This window comes from Notolepis coatsorum (genome assembly GCF_963971535.1).
Source record: "Notolepis coatsorum genome assembly, chromosome: 2".
Taxonomy (NCBI): Eukaryota; Metazoa; Chordata; class Actinopteri; order Aulopiformes; family Paralepididae; genus Notolepis; species Notolepis coatsorum.
In genome coordinates this window covers 162,259,934-162,284,933 of record NC_140166.1, presented here as the reverse complement: position 1 = coordinate 162,284,933, position 25,000 = coordinate 162,259,934, and the positions used below count along the sequence as shown (strand labels likewise).

General features: G+C 45.3%; 1 pseudogene across 1 annotated transcript in view; it reads right to left on the bottom strand.

Annotated features, from left to right (window-relative positions):
* The window catches only part of LOC311223593 (adenylate cyclase type 1-like), a 181,023-nt pseudogene that overhangs the window by 125,105 nt on the left and 30,918 nt on the right, over nt 1-25,000 (bottom strand). Inside the window, exon 4 of the transcript in view lies at nt 11,231-11,342. The product of the transcript in view is annotated as an adenylate cyclase type 1-like (transcript). The remainder of the gene's footprint in view (nt 1-11,230; nt 11,343-25,000) is intronic.

Genomic DNA, 25,000 nt, shown 5'->3' with positions numbered 1-25,000 from the left:
GGACATGTTCTGGGCCCGATGACCCCAGGGTCATCCGGTCACAGGCAACTGACCCACCGGGTCTCACAACCCGGGGGAGACCGCCAGTGTTGTTGGAGCTGTGGAATGAAGGGTCATTTTCAAAGGTCATGTCTGCAGAGGCCACCGGCAGAATAAAATATATGCAACTGACTAGGGTAGAGGTGGGATATATTGAATGATGAAATATGCTCCTAATTAGAATAAAAATTAAAAATAAAAATAGATAGAGGTGTTAGGTGATTAGATTATGAATGAAAGTTACTAAAAACGGATGTATGAGTGACTGACAAATGCATGAACTAATCAGACTAACAAGAGGATCAAATTATGTTAAACAGTTAATCGGTATTGGACAGTGTGATGATGTGACACTGCGGCAGCTAGTGATCAGTAAATTATCCATGCTTGGTCAACATTCAGATTGATCAAAGGGTGGACTGCATGATTAAGAAATTAAAAAGACTCATAGTTGTTTCTAGTATTTTATGGTATTGATAGAAGCGTATTAACAGTTATGAGCAATAGGATAGGTGGTTATTTACTTTTATTTTTACTTCTCTTTTCTAGTGTGTTACGAGCAATTCCTGACTTTGGCCGGGAGCGTACATTTTGTTTATTCATTTGATTTCCCTTTTTTGTTTCTTGGTTAAAAATGAGCTCAGAAGAAAAAAGAATAAGCTCACAAGTTTGGTTTATTTTTTCATTTATTGGTTTGGCAGCGTTTTCTTTGTGTTTTGTTTTCTGTTTTCTTTCTTTCTGTGTGTTTTTTCTTAGGGTACCTGGCAAGCTGGGAGTGATCTCGACACATCAGGACGGGGTGGTATATGTCTGTAAAATGGACTGGGAACAAAGTGAAGGAACATGAGCTAGTTATGGATTTTTGTTCTCCGCCCATTGAATACCCAGTTTTAGGGGCTGGGGGTGTGTCGTGGTTGGTGATAGGGTTGGGAAGCATGATTCTCTGTACATTAATGAAGCTCAATGAATTTGGTCGCTATTGGCCAAATTAGTCTTGTGTAGGGTGTGAACATGTGCAATTGATAATTGGCTTGTGATGTGGAAGATGTGTGTTTAAGGCGGACTGTGATTTGTTGCCATACACACAGGTTACTGGGAGAATGGATGTGTCAGTGCTGACCGTCCGGCCCGGGGTGCAGCTGTCCAAAACCAGAGGAAGACGGTAACGATGTTTGAATGTGTATTCCACATCGAGAGATGGAGGAGTATACTGTTTTGACAGCATAATATAATGAGAGCCATGTGTTTTGACAGCATAATATAATGAGAGCCATGTGAATTTTTCAGAATTTTGAAAATTAATGATCTAAAAACCATGATAAATGATTTGGAAAAGAAAGTTGTCAAAGCTCAGACCAGTAAAGAGAGTCTGAGGGAGGGAAATTATGGATTCTCAATCAATTGTTGTGGTAGAAGTGATCCCCACTGTCCCCCGAAGCGATATGTATTTACTGCAGGATACGGATGGGAGAGGACACTGGCTAGTGTCTACCCAGCGGTTCCATGGGGAACCACAACACTGCGGAGAACCAGGAGACGCCTACCTCTCGGGCCGGGAGAGTCTTGGCCAACGCAGTGACCGAGTCTTGAGGCTTCAGAGGGAAACGACAGACAACCAACAAGGAGACAGGTGGCTAGGCCTCAGCAACAACTCCGGCTGTCAACAGAAGCAAGGCCTCAACTATTGACCAGGGGGTCAACAAGCGAAGGGGGGGAGCTGCTATCGCCCCTATCGACGACCAGGCGGAGGGGAGGAGAAACAAACCTCTTCCACTAATCCGAGGGTCAACGGGGGTTGAGCAGCCAGCAACGACCTCCCCACCGCTGTGACAGCAATAGGAGATACAGCAGGGGGCTCTACCCCCTAATAGAGGTCAACACGAGTCAAGATGTTCTTGACAGAAGATGAGGTGTAATAGAAAGGCAATTTGCTTTCTAAATTCCACCTCCCAGAAAGTGGAGTTGCACCCAGCAGTCGTGATACTGCACCAGCTCTGAGCAATAAAGAGGAGGCAGGGTCAAATCTAGAAAACATGGACCCCCCTCCTCAAATGCTCCAAGTCAGAATTTGACAACTCACAGTTGAAACCAATGGAAATTGATCTTGGTACGAGAACAAGTTGTTAAAAACTGTGCACATGATATATTTTATCCTAATATGATATAAAATGTCTTAAGTGTTATCTAGATAGTAGTGTGTAGAGATTGATATCTATGTTTGACATATTAAGGATAGGTAAACTATCCAAGTGGGGAACTGTGGTAAATTCCCAAACATAAATATCTCATGATTAACTAATGTGTAGAAATACTTGGCCCTCAAAACAATAATTCATAGATTGTGTGTGTGTGTTTACATAGACGTGATTGCCATTGTAGGCACACAGGTCGATTTACATATGAAGTGAGTGGTCAAATGATTCTATCTATGACAGGAACCCAAGCCATCTGCCATGGCCTGGGAAGAGTTGGAGACAATGGGCTCTGTAAGATCAAAACAAAAGACAAAAGGTCACGTAAACATGTTATCTCGCTGGAGTTTCCTGTCACACACACACACACACATTCAGACACACACACACACACATAGACACACACACACACACACACACAGACACACACACACAGACAGACAGACACACACACACACACACATAGACACACACACCCACACACAGACACATAGACACACACACACACAAATAGATACACATACATATATATATATATATACACACACCCAGATCAGAGATATGAGCATTTTGGACTGATCTTAACTACAGTTTGCAGAAATTCAATGTCTACAATTAGTTAATGTGCCTGTTCTGTTTTCATTTAGGTTCAATATGATTAATTGATTGTTCTATATGGTATTGATTTGTATTCTATTAAGCTTGTTCTATATGGTATTGATTTGTATTCTATTAAGCTAACAGAATGATTAGATATGTTCTGAAAGTCAGCAGACTTAGTGATAAAGAAATATATCTGTGTTTATGTAATCAATATATCTTGAGGTTCATCAAAGTATTAACAAGTCAAGTAATGTGTTTAAGTAAAAATATAGGGAAAATATTCTCTGGGTAAATGTGAAGAGGGTTTGGCCTATAAGCCAAACCCCTATTTTCAAATGCCAGCTTAGCAGGCTTGTGATTGGGGCAATAATGTGATGATGTCATCAACTCCGAGACACTGGGCCTTGGCTATAAGATCCCAGGTGTAATGGGAGAGAAGGACTCTGAAACAACCAACCCACAAGGACAAGACCTCTCCAACCATCTCACCCATCTACAGCAGGAGAACAAAGGACTTTTTGGAGGGAAAACCAACTGCTTTGTTTTGTCAGCCAGACGACAAAGACCATCAACAACTTATCAACTATCATTCTTTATACTGTAATATTAGTCTGGTTGTATCACTTACGGCATAGTGTTTGTGATTACAACTATAGCATTTTCTTATTGTAATTTGTATACACTCTTAAACTTTGATTAAACAACTGTTAAACTACCTTCCTCCTAATTCCTTCTGCCTGCTCAGTCAGTTTGAACAGAAGTGATTCCCAGAGCTTTAAGGTATTGAATCACAACGCAGAGTACTAGCAAACAGGTTCTGATCAGAGCAGAACCGAAACAGCTTGGGAATCCACTTCACCACCTTAATGAGATCATGTGTACAAAAAATCTAAGCAAATGAATAAAGGGAAGATGATTAAACAGAAGGATTTGTAGATACAGTAATAAATGATAATCGATTTTAATTATAAATTCATATTTGACCTTGAACTTGACCTTGACCTTATTATGGCCAAATCATACATCTATGGGTAGGGAAAAGGCTCCTCTTTCCAATGGCAGGGTTAAATCTGGATTTAGTCATTTCCTCACGGTTTTACGATAAAAGAGATATAATTAGCATTTTTTCGATACATTCTTATTTTCGGTCAATCGTACAAAACATCGGTAAAAATGAAAATATACACTTTGACTGCTGTTTTGATAGGGTTATGGTCTTTGCTCTTGAAAAAAAAATAACATTAACCTCTTAACATCCAAGGGCCCACATGTGGGCCCTCATGAGGATGCACCACTTTGCTGACCTCTAGCAGCTCAGGTGTGCATTTCTTTTCATACAATATATAGATAGAATTAAAGCCCTACTTGTTGCCTGTCAATTGCCCTTTCAGGTGACAAAACCCGTTCAGCGGTTCTCGAGTTACATGCCGATATGTGAGGCGTGCGCCAAAGTACACATTACCACCCCCGACCTCCGGGGGCTCTAGCTCCGTCAATCATTTGGCGATCTCAAACATTTTGGACAGGGTTGTAGCCAATGAGGGTGGCTTTCCAACGATACCCCATGATATGATAATTGGGGATCTTATACGGTCTCTATTTATCGATTTATGATAAAGAAAAGCAGGGTCCCTTTTTATTTTGGCATCCTCTGTTATTTTACCCACGTGACCCCTGGTGGTCTACATGCTAAAATAATAGCTCTACACTACGACAGCCATCACTGATACAGAGTGTTTGGTCAGTAACATGGGTCTCTCAGTCCCTCCGCTCTGCAGTAAACACAAAATAAATATTCTGGTATCCCGTTCCCACTTTATCCAATGAGGAGAGAGAACCCTAGAATTGTTGCCAAGCCAAATTAGCTTATTACACTGGTAGATAATTGTCTTAGTTTCAAGCACATTATTTACTTAAAACTAGTTTCTATTTCTTATTTTTGTCAGACCATTTTTGCAGTGTGGAGTTCTCTCTCCTGATTGGATCAATTGGAAACGGGATACCAGAAAATGTATTTTCTGTTTACTGCAGAGAGAAGGGACTGAGAGACCCATGTTACTGACCAAACACTCTACATCAGTGATGGCTGTCGGAGTGTAGAGCTATTATTTTATCATGTAGACCACTTACACTATAAACAAACAAGCAAACAAAAAACACTTACAGCACCTTTAAGTATAGGGTCTAATATTTTAGAAACTGGATCTTTAAAAAACTAAAATAAATGTGTTTCTATATTATTTTCAATGGTGTTTTGGTATATTGTATATTGTATAAATGTATATTATTTTAAGTTATGTCAACAAATATTGTTTATCTACAGCTTTTAATCCACCTCTACATCACTGATGTAGAAATAACAGGTGGACTGTATGAAGGAGAGAAGAGGCACATATACAATATGCACAAAGATATGCGTATGTTCAATTTCTCACCTGTCTAAACCTATTCCATAGTAGACTACAACCCAAATCATCTCACTGAGGCCCCACCCCGAATGAGAAATAGACAATTGACCTACAGTAACTCAAACCATGCCCCCTTTCATTGATCCTCCAATCGCAACTATCACAAAAGGGAAGCCTCCTCGGCTTGTGAGCTAACAGCACATTTCTTTCTACCCCAAGACGCTGTGAGTCGCCCGCAGATGGCGCGGACGGAGCGGAGCGGTGATAAAGTGAGAGATAAACACATTATTTACTCTCACACTTGATTTATTATGCCAAGCTATAGTATCGATCCCAGCGCTGATCTAGGGTGTCAAGGCGCTGACAGGGGAGGAGGGAGAGTAGGAGGAGAGAGGAGGAGGAGAGAGGAGAAGGAGGTGAAGGTCACGAAGGGGAAGGGATTAGAGGGTAAGAGAGAGAGAGGGTGAGAGAGAGAGAAAGAGAGAGAGAGAGAGAGAGAGAGAGAGAGAGAGAGAGAGAGAGAGAGAGAGAGAGAGAAAGAGAGAGAGGGATAGGGATATGAAGAAATAGAATTAGAGAATGAAATGGGAGCGTAGTATACAACGCAAGGTTTGGGGTCCATGAGGGGTTTCAAGAGAGTTCCCTGAAAAATGGGGGGAAATGGCTTAAAGGTAGGGTAGTACATTTTTTTGGGGAAATGTCAAAGCAGCAGTGAGCTTGCATGTCCATGCTGAGAAGGAGTAAGCTGTATAGCATTATTTCTCAAATAAAATATAAAATGTATTTTTGCAAAAAAAACTTTTTTACAGACTCCCAGAGGCACCAGGCAGCTTAGAGCTGGATTTTTCAAGAGAATAATACAAAATATTTCCGGGCCTCAGATCAGCGAGCGGTTTTGTTCGGCCTGTGTGTCTTTTCGACAAGGAACACGGTGGTGGCAGGGACGTGCACAGGACTTTAGAGGGGCAGGTGCTCAAAGGCTGAAAAGGGCACTACACTTTTGTGTATACATTAACCGAGCGTGCGTAGCGCGCGAGCCCGATTTTTAAGGGCCCTTTTCGGGTGGGGGGCCCCCTTTTTATGCTTTTTGGGGGTTTTTGGTGATCAAATATTGAATATTGAACTATAATAATCAGTGCAGGAGCTCACTTATCCTTGAAAGACACTTTTATCACTGACTTAAAAGGCCCATACATCTCCATAAATGTTCAGGGGGGAGGGAATAAGTGCTTACCCTACAGACCCCAAGAAGTGCTGAGGCACGCTGAGGAGGCCGTGCAAACTGCAATGGAATATGGGGCATCTCTCTCTCTTTACCTAATATTTTGATTCTATCCTGACATTTTTCAGTTGGAAGGGCAGTCTATATGCGTAACAGTGCATGTGAGCGGATCGGAGCGTGAGCGGCGCGGGGCGCGGAGCGGCCGGTTTTGACGTGAGCGAGGAGTGGGTTTTAAAATGAGTCGGCGCGACGTCCGGAGCGAGAGTTCTCCTCCGCTCCAATCCACTCCGGGCCGCTCACAGTGGTTTAACACTGATGTAATATATACATGCAGTACAATGCCAAAGCAACAGATGGCGATGTACAAACATGAAGGCCATTTTCAACCAATGAGAAGGGTGAACCTGTGATAGGCTGTTCGTTCAGGCTTTGTCACTGTAGAGACGCCCACACTCACTCCAGTTAGAAAAAGTATATCGACGCCATTGTTGTTGACGTTAGCTTACATGCTAACGTTAATGGCAGCGACCATAGCATTGTGGCTCGGCTAGCCTATCATCGCTTAATAGAGATAGTGAATGGATAAACAACGTTATTTAACATTGCAGAATGGCTACAATTACAATGCGGCTCAATACAAACAATTGTTAAGGGGCCCAGGGGGTGTAGACTGTTGTAGTTTGAGCTCATTTACACCATGCTCCAAAAAAAGAAGAAAAAAAACTGCCGAGCGATCTGGCGCGGGGAGCGGGGAGCGCTCGATTCAAGGTGAGCGGGGAGCGAGCGGAGAGCGACTTGGGGGCGGGGTCAACATGAGTGATTAGCGGAGCGGACCAAGCTTTAAAGAGCGAAGAGCGGATTTCTCGGCCGCGCCGATCCGCTCACGTGGTCTGATGCGTAACGGTAAAAAAAAAAGAAAAAAAATATCTTCTTTTTCTTTTCTTTTTTTCAAAGGGGCACTTTTTTGATGAGGCTCAAAAAGGCAGGTGCTCAAGCACCCCTTGGCCTCTATGTGTGCACGTGCCTGGGTGGTGGTGTCAGTTTCCGAACCGCGGGAACACCACTTGGCAGGACAAAAATATCTGATTGGTTCTTCAGATTCAGTGCCGCCATGAGATTGTCTGATTGTAGGGCCTGGGGTGTGTCACAGAGACTGGACCTTTTCTCAGCACCTTTGACTTATTGGTAGCAGCTTGCTGGGATATGAAGATAATTTCACCAAAGACAACCAACATGGTTCTAAAAACCTCACCTTTAATTTTACTATTATTTCATACATGAGTAGAGCTCCGGACTTATGATCGGAAGATCACCGGTTCGAGCTCCGGTCAAGGCCGTTGTCAGAAAGTGGTGTTGTTGTTCAGCAGGGGGCACTCTGTCCTCTGGACTTGTCAGTAACAATGCCCCTGTTACGGTGATAGGAACACCATACAGCTACAAGTGCCGTCCTTCGGATGAGACGCTAAACCGAGGTCCTGACTGAATTTGGTCGTTAAAGAACCCAGGACGCCTATCACAAAGAGTAGGGGGTTCCCCGACGTTCCTGGCCAAATTCACAATCAGGTCTCTTACATCAAGGCCATCTAATCCTCCCTCCCCCTTAATTGGCTGGTATCAATCCCTGTCTCCTGAGCCGTTCAGCCATTGTGTAGTGTAATGTCCAAGAAACCCATCCAATCTTTCGCCGTCGACTAAAGACGCACTTCTTCAACCATTATCTGACATTTTTATATATATATTTTTTATATAAAAAAATCTAACCCTAACTAACCTTATTGTCATGCACTTGTCCTAATATACTAACCTACACTGTAGCACTCAACACTTTGATGAACATTGTTACTCAGCTGATAGATTTGTGCCCTTCCTGATGACTTGTAAGTTGCTTTGGATAAAAGCGTCAGCTAAATGACTAAATGTAAATGTAAATGTAATGTGTGCCTGGTGCCAGTGTATGGCAGCCATTGAGCCTGGGTAGCCCAAGGTTGGGTGCTACCAGTGGGGGTGAAGGAGGCAATTTACACCCTACATTGTGGGGAGCACTTTGATTGTCTAGAAAAAGCGCTATATAAATGTAATGATCATTCATTCATTCATTCATTCATTCATTCATTCATTCATTCATTCATTCATTCATTCATTCATTCATTCATTCATTCATTCATTCAATGATCATTCACTAGAAGCCCAATGAGAAAATATACTGTAAGGATAAAAGACCATGGAAATGGACCATAGAGCTTCATTGGCAGAGTAACAGATATTCCTTGAGGGAATGAGGAATTTAGATAATGTCCTCCTTCCTTTGAGAAAATACAAGGGTTTCACTCTCTCCACCTACAGTATTATAGAAAGTAATGGAATTCTGGACATAACCATATCAAACAGCCAAAGTTTTCTCAGACGGGCGTCCTTGACATGATAAAGGTTGAGAATGACTGATGTACAGGGTGATGCGCGGCAGTAACGCCGTCACACATTTCCCTTCTGTGGAAAAGAGATTAGCAGAGTGATAGGCTATCTGCAGACAGCCGACTGTAATCACATTACTACTGTAGCATGCGCCAAGCACACACACACACACACACGCACACACACACACACACACGCACACGCACACACACACACACACACACACACACACACACACACACACACACACACACACACACACACACACACACACACACACACACACTACACCCACATGATGTAATCACACTATGTTCCAGTTTGACCACTGGCAATAGAGCTCTCAAGTCAAGTCAAGAGTTTTAATTTAATCTACAGAGCCCTCAGTGTTTAACTTGACTTTAACTTCACTGTTACCTTGTATAGTAATATAGTTTAGCAGAGGATTGTATAGCATAGATTATAGGACTATAGATAGTATAGATTGACTTAGGGATGTTTGATATTGGCTTTTTTACCGATATCCGATATACCAATATTGTCCAACTCTTAATTTCCGATACCGATATCAACCGATACCGATATATGCGGGGTTTCCCCCCCCCAAAAAACTGAATAATTTCAGGTAATTAACATTACATATCTGACTACATATTGACTTGACTTGACTTGACTTGACTATAGGGATAGCAACATAGAATAGGGTACCATAGTAAAGTTATATTGTATAGTATAGGATTATTTAAAGTCTATTTGTTGTATTGCACTGTATTGCACACTACTACGGTTCAGGAGCCAAGGAAAACAAGCATCTCACGTTTTCGGCATGTATGTACATTTTAAAAGCTGTGACAATAAAGGAATCTGAATCTGAATCCCCCCTCTGGTAACAGAATAATTTTCCCTAGGGCCGAGGTCTCTAACGAAAGTTGACATTAGCAGTGACATATTTTGTCATTGAAAATTAACACAGTGACCATTGATTAACCCTGTCGGATATCACCATATTCTTATGAAATGTTTTTTTGCATTCTTCTCCCATTTTCTATACCGCTTGTACCACGGTTCTGGTGTAGCTCTGTCGGTGTCCCCTGATAACTGGAGACACCAGCTGCTGCTTTTCACCTGACCGCGAGGAGTTTCTCTGGGAGAGCGTAAGACGGGGATGTCCGATATTATCGGCCGATATTGGCATTAAAATGTAATCTCGGAAATGATCGGTATTGGTTTAAAAAAATATTTAAAACATATATTTTTTTAAATCTTTATTTGTTTTACATTTATTTAACCTTTATTTACCCAGGCAAGCAAGTAAGAACAAATTCTTTATGTATTGTCAAAAGTATGCATAATGTTGTGTTAAAGAGATATGTAATGTTAATTACCTGAAATTATTCAGTTTTTTGGGGGGGGAAACCCCGCATATATCGGTATCGGTTGATATCGGTATCGGAAATTAAGAGTTGGACAATATTGGTATATCGGATATCGGTAAAAAAGCCAATATCAAACATCCCTAAGCGTAACACATGCAGAGGTTCACGCCATCTCCCCCAGATCCCCTCCCCGCTGAACCGACCAGTAGGAGTTGCTAATGCAACAACCAGGACTAATACCCCCACCGGCTTCCCACCCACAAACACTGACATTGTGTTTGTCGGAGCATCTGAAGTACCGCTTAGTACCAAGTGCTTTTACCACTACTCTACCCAGACGCCCCATATCGCCATTTTTAATCACTGTTTCCTAATGTCAACAACTTGTTGAACAAGTACAAAAGAAACAATTCCACTGTTTTATCATCTCGGAGAGCCGTGACTTTCCTGCATAGCTAATCTTAACTTCCCCCCCGATGCTTTGACCATGGAGAAGATTCTTCCAGAGGGGGCGGGCCCTGCCGAGCTCTATACCTGATCTGGCAGACCTTTGAGCCAACCAGAGGATGGAGAGGGCGGGCCCTGCCAAGCTCTATACCTGATCTGGCAGACCTTTGAGCCAACCAGAGGATGGAGAGGGCGGGCCTTGCCGAGCTCTATACCTGATCTGGCAGACCTTTGAGCCAACCAGAGGATGGAGAGGGCAGGCCCTGCCGAGCTCTATACCTGATCTGGCAGACCTTTGAGCCAACCAGAGGATGGAGAGGGCGGGCCCTGCCAAGCTCTATACCTGATCTGGCAGACCTTTGAGCCAACCAGAGGATGGAGAGGGCGGGCCCTGTCGAGCTCTATACCTGATCTGGCAGACCTTTGAGCCAACCAGAGGATGGAGAGGGCGGGCCCTGTCGAGCTCTATACCTGATCTGGCAGACCTTTGAGCCAACCAGAAGATGTCAGTCCAATGGGACGTGGACTCACCGTCGCCAGTTCGTCAAACTTCCCAAAGAGTTCGTTGAGCAGCTTGACCAGCTCCTGAGCAGTGCACTGGGATGCCAGGCTGGTGAAACCAACAATGTCCGCAAACAGAATACTGTCGAGAGAGAGAGACAGAGAGACAGAGATAAATTACAATCTGAACTTCCCTTGTCTAACCCAAAGGCTAAACTCAAGTACCGGTATAATGCACTTCTCTAAGAATGCACAATGACAAGTGGTTAAATGATCAAAATCAATCTTAGACAGATGCTGTATAATCCCATCCCAAAGCGTGTTCTTTAAGCCAACCTCTAAATCAATTACAGAGTTTAATTGCCCATAGCTGGCTAGCGATGTGGGGGTTGAGGAGTGTGTTGAAAACTACTTAGCCCCTTAGCCTTCACACATAGGCAGCGCCAGATGGCAACAACACAAAGTGTTAGGAATCCTATTCACCATGAATAACCATGGCGTCCCGGTCAGAAATAATCTACTCTTCTCTATAGCAGGGCAAAAGTATCAGAAATAATCTACTATAATAATAATAATTCATTTATTTTGTATAGCGCTTTTCAATGACCCAAAGTCGCTGACAAAAAACAAAGAAACATAGAACCACAGGGAAACGGAGAACAATATGAATACACAAGAACATAAAACCACGAGTAACGGATAACAAATACAGGAGCCAGTAGGGGAGACAGTCGGGAAGTGAGTAAGGGAAACCGAGGGGGGTGGTAGGTTGGAGGAGGGTGGTTATGGGTAGGGAAGGTTGAATGCTAGGAAGAACGGGTAGGTTTTGAGTCTGGATTTGAAGGTGGAGAGTGAGGGAGAGTCTCTGATGGTCTGAGGGAGGGTGTTCCAGAGTCTGGGTGCAGCTCGTGAGAATGCCCGGTCACCAAAACGTTTAAGTTTGGATGACGGGACAGTGAGGGAAAGAGTGGAAGAGGACCGGAGGGAACGGGTGGGGCAGTAGGGGAGAAGGAGGTCAGTCAGTTAGGGGGGGGCCAGGCTATGGAGGGCTTTGAAGGTGAGGAGTAGTGTTTTGAAGTTGATGCGTTCCTTGATCGGGAGCCAGTGGAGGGAGTGGAGGACAGGAGTGATGTGTTCACGGGACCGGGTGTTAGTGAGGAGGTGGGCGGCTGAGTTCTGGACCATCTGCAGCGGGAGGTGATGCTCTATAACAGGGCAAAAGTATCAGAAATAATCTACTCTTAGAAATAATCTACTCCTCTATAGCAGGCAGTGTTAATTTCATCAGCTATTTTTTATTCGTTTTCATTTTCATCATATTTAGTCACCTTTATCTATTTTTCATTTAGTCAAGTTTTAGTCAACTACAGGTCTGAGCATTTTCGTTTTAGTCTTTTTTGTTTAGTTTCGATTTAGTATTTTTTGTTTAGTCTCTGCACTCAGTTACAGCCTCATAAATTTGGGTGAGCTTTTTCAAAACAAAAAAAAGCTAACGTTAGTGCTAGCTGGTTAGACTTATGTAAGCTATTTAATGTGTTCTATTTTGGTGGATCAACATAATGTAGCGATCCGTCATGCAGTAATGTAGGGAAGAAAGAGGAGCTTCCTTTTCTGTATGGTGCTTTATTTCCAGCTCAATATGGGGTTTTACAAGTTGATACTTCCCTTCTCATACACAATACGCTAGCTTCACAACAACAACGTAACATCCGGTCCGTCCTCCCTGGGGGAAACAACACCCCCAGCATAACAGTGGTGCCCCTAAAACCATATGTGACACACAAAACCCCAGAATATTACAATGATTCACCCACGGAACGATGTGTTGGGGATAAGGGTTCCGCACGGACAATTATGTTTGCTACTTTCCTGTCGGCAAAGGAGTTCCTGTTAGCTAGCAAGTAGCAAGTAAACAGTGTTGACGTTGAAGTTGAATAAACGTTTAGCAAGATTATATTAATCAAACTTTTTTTTCGTTTTTAGTCAACAACATTGCATGAATAATAAATGTCACATGATCTCCATTAACGTGACGTCTCGTCTCGTTTTCGTCAGGGGGAAAAGCTTTGTTGACGACCATTTTTAGTCATAATTTTCGTTGACTAAATTAACACTGATAGCAGGGCAAAAGTATGAGAAAAAATATACTCCTCTCTATAGCAGGGCAAACGTATCAGAAAGAATAATACTCTTCTCTGTAGCAGGGCAAAGGTATCAGAAATAATCTACTCTTCTCTGTAGCAGGGTAAAGGTATCAGAAATAATCTACTCTTCTCTGTAGCAGGGCAAAGGTATCAGAAATAATCTACTCTTCTCTGTAGCAGGGCAAAGGTATCAGAAATAATCTTTTGTCGACCCCTCCCCCACGTGCATCGTGACTGTTGTAGTGTTGGTATCTCAGAGTGGGGGGGGGGGCATGGGGAGGTGAAGGTAGGGAGGTAGAGTTAGGGGGTGGAGTTAGGAGGTGGAGTTAGGAGGTGGAGTTAGGGGGTGGATCAGGGGGGGTGGAGTTAGGGGGTGGAGTTAGGGGTAGGAGTTAGGGGATGAAGTTAGGAGGTGGAGTTAGGAGGTGGAGCAGTGGGGGTGGAGTTAGGAGGTGGAGTTAGGGGGTGGAGTTAGGGGGTGGATCAGGGGGGGTGGAGTTAGGGGTAGGAGTTAGGGGGTGGAGTTAGGAGATGGAGCAGGGGGGGGTGGAGTTAGGGGGTTGAGTTAGGGGGTGGAGTTAGGAGGTGGAGTTAGGGGGGTGAAGTTAGGAGGTGGAGTTAGGGGGTGGAGTTAGGAGGTGGAGTTAGGAGGTGAAGTTAGGGGGTGGAGTTAGGGGGGGGTGGAGTTAGGGGGTGGAGTTAGGAGGTGGAATTAGGGGGGTGGAGTTAGGAGGTGGAGTTAGGGGGTGGAGCAGGGGGGGGTGGAGTTATGAGGTGGAGTTAGGAGGTGGAGTTAGGAGGTGGAGTTAGGGGGTGGAGTTAGGAGGTGGAGTTAGGAGGTGGAGTTAGGGGGTGGAGTTAGGAGGTGGAGTTAGGTGGTGGAGCAGGGGGGTGGAGTTAGGAGGTGGAGTTAGGGGGTGGAGTTAGGAGGTGGAGTTAGGAGGTGGAGTTAGGGGGGGTGGAGTTAGGGGGTGGAGTTAGGTGGTGGAGCAGGGGGGGGGGGTGGAGTTAGGAGGTGGAGTTAGGAGGTGGATCAGGGGGGGGGGGGGGGGTGGAGTTAGGGGGTGGAGCAGGGGGGGTGGAGTTAGGGGGTGGATCAGGGGGGGTGGAGTTAGGAGGTGGAGTTAGGAGGTGGAGTTAGGGGGGGGTGGAGTTAGGGGGTGGAGCAGGGGGGTGGAGTTAGGGGGTGGAGCAGGGGGGTGGAGTTAGGGGGTGGAGTTAGGGGGTGGAGTTAGGAGGTGGAGTTAGGGGGTGGAGTTAGGAGGTGGAGCAGGGGGGGTGGAGTTAGGAGGTGGAGTTAGGGGGTGGAGTTAGGAGGTGGAGTTAGGGGGTGGAGCAGGGGGAGGTGGAGTTAGGAGGTGGAGTTAGGGGGTGGAGTTAGGAGGTGGAGCAGGGGGAGGTGGAGTTAGGAGGTGGAGTTAGGAGGTGGAGCAGGGGGAGGTGGAGTTAGGAGGTGGAGTTAGGGGGTGGAGTTAGGAGATGGAGTTAGGGGGTGGAGCAGGGGGAGGTGGAGTTAGGAGGTGGAGTTAGGAGGTGGAGTTAGGGGGTGGAGTTAGGAGGTGGAGCAGGGGGAGGTGGAGTTAGGAGGTGGAGTTAGGAGGTGGAGTTAGGGGGTGGAGTTAGGAGGTGGAGTTAGGGGGTGGAGTTAGGGGGTGGAGCAGGGGGAGGTGGAGTTAGGAGGGGGGTGGAGTTAGGAGGTGGATCAGGGGGGGGTGGAGTTAGGAGGTGGAGTTAGGGGGTGGAGTTAGGGGGTGGAGCAGGGGGAGGTGGAGTTAGGAGGGGGGTGGAGTTAGGAGGTGGATCAGGGGGGGGGGGTGGAGTTAGGAGGTGGACAGGGGGGGGTGGAGTTAGGGGGTGGAGCAGGGGGGGTGGAGTTAGGAGGTGGATCAGGGGGGGTGGAGTTAGGAGGTGGAGCAGGGGGGGTGGAGTTAGGAGGTGGATCAGGGGGACAGAGTGAACGATGCTGGGTCTAAACAGGAGTGATCACTGAGCCACATCAAAAGGTGTGTGTGTGTGTGTGTGTGTGTGTGTATGTGTGTGTAGGTGTGTGTGTGTGTGCATGGCCGCCTAGTTATAGTTGAAAGTGGGGGTGCAAGAATATAATTTTTATAAAAAATTCTTTTTTTATTATTATTATTATTATTTATTTATTTATATATATATTTTTTTGACAGGCAAGGGGTGGTTTGGAGGGGGTCCGGCACGACTCCCTCCATGGCAGATTTTTTTTTAAATGTAATGAACCTGTACGTGCAATTTCCTGCAATATAGAGCCTTCAATCTTGACCAATAAAGCTGCTCTTTTCACTATAAAACTCAGTTTATATTGCAGTATGATAGCCAATTACTATAATAATAATATATTATACTGTATATACACTGTATATTGATTTTTCGCTCATTCATTTTTATTAAATCAATCTCCTTTCAAATAGGCCAAGTTTTTAATAAGAAAGAGAAAAAAGATATATTTCCATTACCTGTAAATCTTGTGTCTCTTGCTCTCCTTCTCTGCCTCCTCCCTGAGTCTGCAGTGCACAATCATGACATCGATCTCAAAAAAAAAAAAAAAAAAGAAAAAAAAAAAAAATGGAGGCCCCTCGTCACTATAGGCCCACGGGCCGCGGCCGTCGTTAATCCGGCCCTGCTCGTCTGCCATATAGATAGCGATAGCGTTAACGTTTGGAAATGAAGTCAACGTCATCCAGCTGAGCTCACACCACATATCTAGATAACGTTAGCTAGCGGCTAGCACTAAAGCTAACGCCAACCAGAGAGGGAAACGTTATTATTATTTATTCGAGGAAACCGTATGATTGACCAGATCGCAATTCGGGACCGTGAAACACTTTTATGTATTGCGTGGTAGAACCGTAGAAGTTCTACTACCACTCAATAGTAACTTATGTCTAACATAATCCTTTTATTTGAACAACTTACTGGAAAAGCCTGCCTGCCTCACTGCCTGCCACCAATATTATGACACAATCTGTGGGCTTTGATATTTACACTGACTCCTGCGTGCAGCCAGACTGCAGCGCTGTGAGGCAGTGAGCCAAGCTCTACGCGCTGGAGATAGGAGGAACTGGATCAAACCATAATGGGGCAGGGGGGGGGGGGTTCGCAATCTTTGGAAACTTAAAAACGTGTTATTAAGTGTCATTGCGTATTATTAATTTGATTGAAATTACGTAGTTATGCTTAGATTTATATATTGGGGGGGGGTATATCATATTTTTCATATGATCAAAAAGTGGTGGAGCAAGATCATATCCTTGCTCCCCCAAGTTCAATAGTGGGAGAGCACGTGCATCGTCTGCTCTATTGCGCAGGCATCTATGTGTGTGTGTGTGTGTGTGTGTGGGTGTGTGTGTGTGTGTGTGTGTGTGTGTGTGTATGTGTCTGACTATGTGTGTGTGTGCCTGCCTGCTAACATGTGTCAGTGTGCATCTCTACCGCGTCCCCAGAGACAGGTGGAGGGAGGCTGGCAGGAGTAGGGGCAGCAGCATGGCATCTGGCAGGGTGCCAGGCCAGGGTGGGGGGGTGGGGGGCCGGGTCGGCGGACCGGGAGCACGTCGGGGCGCAGCGTTCAGACTCAGAGAGACGGGCAGAGTGGAGAGCCTCTCGACAGGAGTGCTGTTGACACGCTGCGTGGCCCTGCACTCTCCCACACTCAGCTCTCTCCCTCTTTACCGCCTCGTTAGAAGGTAATGAGTTGAACCGCCGGTCCTGCCCGTGTTCACAACGCGCTGCCTGATGCAGCACAGATGAACCAGCGGAGAGACACGGAGCTTCTCTGTGGAACAGCTGGGGCTGCAGGGGGAACAGCTGGGGCGGCGGGGTGGAACAGCTGGGGCTGCAGGGGGAACAGCTGGGGGGAACACCTGGGGGAACAGCTGGGGCTGCGGGGGGACAGCTGGGGCTGCAGGGGGAACAGCTGGGGCTGCGGGGGAACAGCTGGGGCTGCGGGGGTACAGCTGGGGGGAACACCTGGGGGAACAGCTGGGGCTGCGGGGGGGAACAGCTGGGGCTGCAGGGGAACAGCTGGGGCTGCGGGGGAACAGCTGGGGCTGCGGGGGTACAGCTGGGGGGAACACCTGGGGGAACAGCTGGGGCTGCGGGGGGGAACAGCTGGGGCTGCGGGGGAACAGCTGGGGCTGCGGGGGAACAGCTGGGGCTGCGGGGGGAACAGCTGGGGGAACAGCTGGTGCTGCGGGGGGAACAGCTGGGGCTGCGGGGGGGACAGCTGGGGCTGCGGGGGACAGCTGGGGCTGCAGGGGGAACAGCTGGGGCTGCGGGGGGGAACAGCTGGGGGGAACAGCTGGGGGAACAGTTTGGGGGGAACAGTTTGGGGAACAGCTGGGGGGAACAGCTGGGGGGAACAGTTTGGGGAACAGCTGGGGGAACAGTTTGGGGGGAACAGTTTGGGGAACAGCTGGGGGGAACAGTTGGGGGAACAGTTTGGGGAACAGCTTGGGGGGAACAGCTGGGGGAACAGTTGGGGGAACAGCTGGGGGGAACAGTTGGGGGAACAGTTTGGGGAACAGCTGGGGGGAACAGTTTGGGGGAACAGTTTGGGGGAACAGCTGGGGGGAACAGTTTGGGGGAACAGTTTGGGGGAACAGTTTGGGGAACAGCTGGGGGGAACAGTTGGGGGGAACAGTTGGGGGAACAGTTTGGGGGAACAGTTTGGGGAACAGCTGGGGGGAACAGTTTGGGGAACAGCTGGGGGGAACAGTTGGGGGAACAGCTGGGGCTGCAGGGTTTAATTCCTGTTGGTTAGCGATGTCAGCGAACACTGCAACGGGAAATAAACTGGGGCCCATTCAGATGTTTATGTTTGTCTCTACTGGTCCTCCATTAGTCTACAGTAAAGCTGTTTTCCTATCAGCAGCATTCTGAGACAATGCACAATCTAGATGAACCATTATCCTTAACTAAGATAAGATAAGATAAGGTATTCCTTTATTGATCCCTTTGGGGAAATTCAAGCATCATAGCAGCATGGGGGAGGGGGAGGGGAGGTACAGGTATGGGCAGGGTAATAGTAGAAGACATAAATATAGACAATAACATTTTTGTGCTGTCACTAGTTACACTGCTGGCCAGTATGAATACTACCACAATATTGTCTTTATACCTGTATCACTGTACATATTAATACTACAACTCTGTACATACATCTGATTAGCACTACACTCAGTAGTACTCGTTTATATATGTTATACCTGGTTAAATCACCTGTACATTGTATATTACTGTTACATTTGCACTCTGGTTGGATGCCAAATGTATTTGTGTTGTACTGTATGTGTGCTGTATGATGACAATACATTTGAATTGAATCGAATAGAATAGAATTTAATCTAATCTAATCTAATCTAATCATTATGAACACAATTAGCCTACTTTCATTCCTCAGAACCTGTTGATGGAAAAATACAGTTTTTAACCAACATGCAGGTGCATGTGTGTGAGTGACCTATCATGTGAGTGACCTATCATGTGAGTGACCTATCGTGTGAGTGACCTATTGGGTGAGTGACCTATCGTACGAGTGACCTATTTTGCAATCGCTATATGTTTTTCATTTTTGATTATTCCAAGGAACACAGAGAAAATAACTTTCTGTTCTCTGGAACTTACAGGGGCCTCTGTCTCTGAGAAACAGAAACGTAGTTATCTCTCCCCCCTCGAAAACTTCCCAAGGGAGACACAGCTGGCATTCCATTATGATAATAATAATAATAATAACTTTATTTGTATAGCACTTTTCATACAGAAATTGCAATTCAAAGTGCTTCACAACAGTAAAAAATACAGGCATAAGCGAGCATAAAGAATTAAATACAAAAAGATAAAGAGGTAGCAAGGTATGGTAAATCACAGTTTTTCAGTAATACAAATAATAAAATAGAATAGATTAGATAGAGTAAAAAAGTGCGATTTGATTCAGTTTAAAATAGGCAAAAAATTATAAAATAGAACGGACAGTAAAAAGTGTGATAAAATGTTTCAATAAAAAATATATAACAACAGAGCAGTGTATCGCTCTTAATACTTTGAGTCTCTTTACAAAGTTCTAACATACAACAGAGCATCGCTCTAACATACAACAGAGCAGTGCATCGCTCTTAACACTTTGAGTTTCTTTACAAAGTACAGTTCTAAATTACCTTATAGAACAACAGAGCAGTGCGTCGCTCACAACAACAGAGCATCACTCTAACATACAACAGAACAGTGCATCGCTCTTAACACTTGATACCATTGTAGTCTACTCCCACAAAACACTCGAGAGAGACAAAACCATCTTTCATTACTAAATATTCTATTTCTTACAACGTCAATAAGGTTTATCTGACACCGTATTGTTCCCCCCCCCCCCCCCCCCCATTTGCAGATGAGACTCTGTTCTCTGTGCCCAATACACATTTGCCTAAAGATTTTCCTAGAGTATCAGGGGCCAGAATAGGACACTGGTCTATTCTGCCCATTGCCACGACATCACGGTGACTGGTGGACGCCAGAATCACTTCTTTAGTGATTTTGTGCAACTAGATACAGTATTTCAGAGAGAAAGAAGAGCAGGAGCACCGGACAGCAGGGTTTAACCCTTTCACTACCACACTACAGAAAGTTAACCTTTCACTACCACACTACAGAAGGTTAACCTTTCACTACCACACTACAGAAGGTTAACCTTTCACTACCACACTACAGAAGGTTAACCTTTTCACTACCACACTACAGAAGGTTAACCTTTTCACTACCACATTACAGAAAGTTAACCTTTCACTACCACACTACAGAAGGTTAACCTTTCACTACCACACTACAGAAAGTTAACCTTTCACTACCACACTACAGAAGGTTAACCTTTCACTACCACACTACAGAAAGTTAACCTGTCACTGCCACACTACAGAAGGTTAACCTTTTCACTTCCACACTACAGAAGGGTAACCTTTCACTGCCACACTACAGAAGGTTAACCTTTTACTACCACACTACAGAAGGTTAACCTTTCACTACCACACTACAGAAGGTTATCCCTTTCACGACCACACTACAAAGGGTTAATGCTTTCACTACCACATGTCAGAAGGTTAACCCTTTCACTACCATACTAAATGGTAAATGGTAAATGGTGCATTTATATAGCGCTTTTATCCAAAGTGTTGTTCCTCACATTTTTTTACCCATTCACTCACACACAGACGGCGGAGGCAACCATGCAAGGTGCCAACCTGCTCATCAGGAGCAATTAGGGGTTAAGGAAACTTCAACACACTGCCCGGGAGGAGCAGGAATCGAACTAGGAACCTTCCAATTAACAGGCGACCACTCTACCTCCTGAGCCATTGTCACGTGGTAGTGAAAGGGTTAACCTTATATAGTTTGGTATTGAAAGGGTTAACACTGTTCTTTGAGATGGTTGCCGTAGAACTTTCACTCATATTTTCACGACAATAGATATTGGCATAACGCCTGACCCTCTGACGGCTAATGTACTGTCCCAGCCTGATCTCGCTTAAAATATGTAAATAAAGTACTAATCGACCACAGGAAAAAGGTAGCACCATGCCACAGAGATTCCCTCTGTCTATCTCTTTCTCTGTCTGTGGAGAGGGATTTTCTAAACCCTGATTGAAATGCATACAGCATGTTATGGGATGTAATATACTGATCAATTTGTTCATATATAATCTTTTCTATAATCTTGGACATGACACACAAGATGGAGACAGGACTGTAGTTTCCATGGTCCTGCTTGCTGCCTTTTTTGGTAAAGTGGTATTACTCTGGTCAGCTTAAGCTCACTTGGAAACGTTCCCGATTCTATGGAAAGATTCACAATATGTGTTATACTGGGGGAAATAACCTGAGCTGCATCTACTCCTGTAGCTTTAGTAGGGTTGAGCTCCAGAAGCGTTTTAAGCACTGTCTCCTCTGTCACTTTTTTAAAGGAAACGGCATTTGTCTGTACCCCCTTTTTTGCATAGTGATCCTGGATATGGGCTACACCAAATCGGTCTGTCTGATTGGGCAATTTAGGCCCCGTTTATACGGAAACGCTAGCAGGTGAATCCACAAAAATATTTTTTCGGATGTGCCTTTCGTTTATACGGAAACAGCGTTTTTACGGGGTGAAACCGCAAAAAAGTGAGACTACCTTCCAGGGTGGAATTCTTAGAAACGATAAACCTTTGCGCTCTCATCTAAACTGTCAAACCGCATAAAACGATGACGAAAGGGTTGTCAAGGCTCTCGTCGCGTGTACTGCTTACATCACAGGCATGCGTCAGTAGCCTAGAAGCGTAAACAAAGCATGTCTGATTCTATCCATGGCGATCACCTGAAGGCTACATGGGCAGTACTTTTAAATACACAAGAATCTGCCCCGAGGCGTGACTGGACCCACTGTCTGTGAGTGACTCTGCTTTGGTCCAATCACATTCCCCACCCACAGTCTGCGAATCAGAGTCAGAGTAGGGCGGGTCTTCACAGCACGTCATGTGACATATGCGCCAATCGTGTGACAGCGGGCTCAGTCGTCTGGAGTCATTACAGCCTCGTCTGCACGGAGAATTCCATCCCAAAACGATAGTCTAAACGCAAAATTAAAAGTGAAACCGTAAGACGACTTTTGCGGTTTCTGTTCAGACTCTCTCCGTCTAAACGTAGCCTTAGTGACTAGGTTTTTGGCCACTGTTGAAAAGTAATCATTCAGGCTGTTTGCTACTTCTATTTTTTCTGATGTTGTTTTCCCATCGATCTTCAGGCTTATGTTACTAGTTTTGGTGTTTAATCTATTACTGTATCCCAACAGTTTCAGGGTTTTCCAAATTTAGCTTGGGTTGTTTTTGTTCTCCATAAACTTGTTGTTAAAAAGGTATTTTTAGTATCATCAATTGGAACGTTTGGGGTTTTGCTCTCCTCACGGAGCAAATCCCTAGCGTTACCTTATGGTAATTAACCTGTCTATCTGCCCTGATTGCATTCATTGGTACCTGGTGTGTCTAGTTAGGTTGGCTTTATATGCTCTTCCTGGTTACTGTTGAGATTGTCAGTCGATCACTGAACCTTGCCGTAAGTAGTACCTTGCATTCCTGTTAATGTCTTATCGCTCCTTGCCACGGAGGATAAGTTCATTCGCTGTTCGTATTTTGATTATCATGTCATTGCTTATCGTTTTGGTATAACGTTACTGTGTGCTGATGTAGCACCATTGCCCGACATATTTCTTTTGTTATGTGTTTTGGAGACAACGTTTCTCCCCTTTGCTTTCCCCATTTTGTGATACAGCTCAGTTTATATATTATGCTACAGCGTGTTTTTGGAGACTTGAATTCTGGGATCGAATCCAGCCAGACCAGGCTGCAGAAACAAATGAGTGGGGGGGCATAAAATATTCTCGGGGGGGCACAATGGTTTTTCAACACAGGTTCCCTTTTATACGTTTCAGCTGGGACAACGGCGCTGTGGCTTGCTTGGCGCTGCCCATGGTGCTGAACTAAACAGCAGAGAGGCAATTTGAAAAAATCAAATTTCTCTCTATCTTAAGAACATTCACTTATACAAAAACAGACTGAACGGATATATATAACAGACCTGCTGGGGCAGCGGACTGAGAGCAGGGGACACAAACAGGCTGGATAAGATGGTCAGGAAGGCCAGTAGCGTGGGTTGGGGTGGAGCTGGACTCTAGCGAGGGTGGCGGAGAGGAGGAGCCTTGCTAAGCTCCAGGCCATCAGGGAAAACCCCTCCCACCCACTATACACAGACTTGGCTGACAGGAGGAGCATGTTATAGGCTCACACTACCTAAATGCAGCACTGAACGGCACAGGAAGTCCTTCATTCCGACAGCCATCAGACTATACAATGCATCACTGTGCCTCACTGCATCACTGAGCACAGAGTGACAGTTACTGTACCATCTTCCTGGACTCTTACTTTTTAAACAGCACTGTGCAATATTACACCTACTGTAGACTTCAGTATATTTTTACTGTATTTATTTACTGTATCTTTTATTCTATTTTTATTCTATTTCATTTTATTCTATTCTTAGGCCATTTGTTTTGTTATTCTTATTCGTGACTTGTTCTGTCTAAATGTTTAATGTTGAGTGATTTGCAGTGTCAAATTTCCCTCAGGATAATACATTTCTATTCTATTCTATATCTTTGAAAAGTCTCCATTTATTAAACACTTAAACACAAAAAAAAGGTGCATAAAAAAGCAAACAAAATTCCTCCACACTCCACAGGCTACTCACCATCATTAGTAGAGCGGCAAAGCGGCGTTTGGGGACAGAGTGAAATCTGCCCCTCCACTCATTCCTGAACTTTTTTGTTAAGTCCTTCTCAAATGCCAACTGAATTAAATTGGCCTTGCGTCGATGAAGCATACTAAGGCGATGTTCTGGAAAGACGTTCTTGAGGGTAGAAAACGAATTCTCACAGTGCCGTGCTAGCTTCAGTAGTGTTGTTGTTGACATCAGTGCCCACTAGGGCTGTCCCCGACTAAGGATTTGGAATAGTCGACTTTGATTGATATAAAAAAATTTAATTTTTTTTACCAGGGTGGGCACAGCTGACTCAGTGGGCGGGGCCCGGCCCCCTAATGCCCGCCCATGGCGCCGGGTCTGAATCCAGCTGTGGTGCTTCCGGGTTGGCCGACCGTCCATACTAACCACAATTGGCAGTGTTAGCGGATGGGAAGCCGGCGAGGGTGGGTCCTGGTCGTTGTAAACAGCGACTCCCTACAGTTCGGTCGGGGCGCCTGCACAGCAAGGGAAGGATCTAAGAGAGGTAGTGTGACCTTCCACACGTTACACTCTCCCAGTGAGAGTCCGCGCTTGCCAGGTGAAAAGAAGCGGTGGGCTGGGTACACATGTGTCGGAGGAAGCATGTGATAGTCTCCGCCCTCCCGGACCAGGGTGGGTGGGTGGGTGCTTTAGTCTAGTGGGGAGAGCACTCACCTGTGACCACAATCAGATTCAACTCCCAGTATGTTTTGAACTTGTAAATATATGTAAATATATCACTTATACAAGACGTAAATATATTACTTATGGCTATAACATAATGTACATTATGTACCTTTTTTCCCGTGGTCAATTAGTACTTTATTTACGTTTTCTGACGAGACCGTTGTTGACTGTCCACATATGAAACTTATAATTAGAAGAGGTCGTCACGCCACAGTGTGTCGCCATATAAAACACATTTGTGTTGTCACCCCAGCTCTGAATACCCTCCGTGAGAACACTGTGATCTGTGATGCCAGCGGGGAGGACCCTCTCTATCCGCTCTAGCTCTGGATACCGTCCGTGAGGCTGTGATCCAGCGGGGAGGACCCTCTCTATCCGCTCTAGCTCTGGATACCGTCCGTGAGGCTGTGATCCAGCGGGGAGGACCCTCTCTATCCGCTCTAGCTCTGGATACCGTCCGTGAGGCTGTGATCCAGCGGGAGGACCCTGTCTATCCGCTCTAGCTCTGTGCTGACGGCTGGGGCCACAGTGAGCGTCTGCCTCCGTCACTCTAAGCTCCTGTGTGATTGCCTCTGTGTTAATGGTTGATCTTAATAGCTCTCCTTCCCTTCTTGACCTTGACGTCACAGCAGGTGACAACCTGGATCAAAACAGT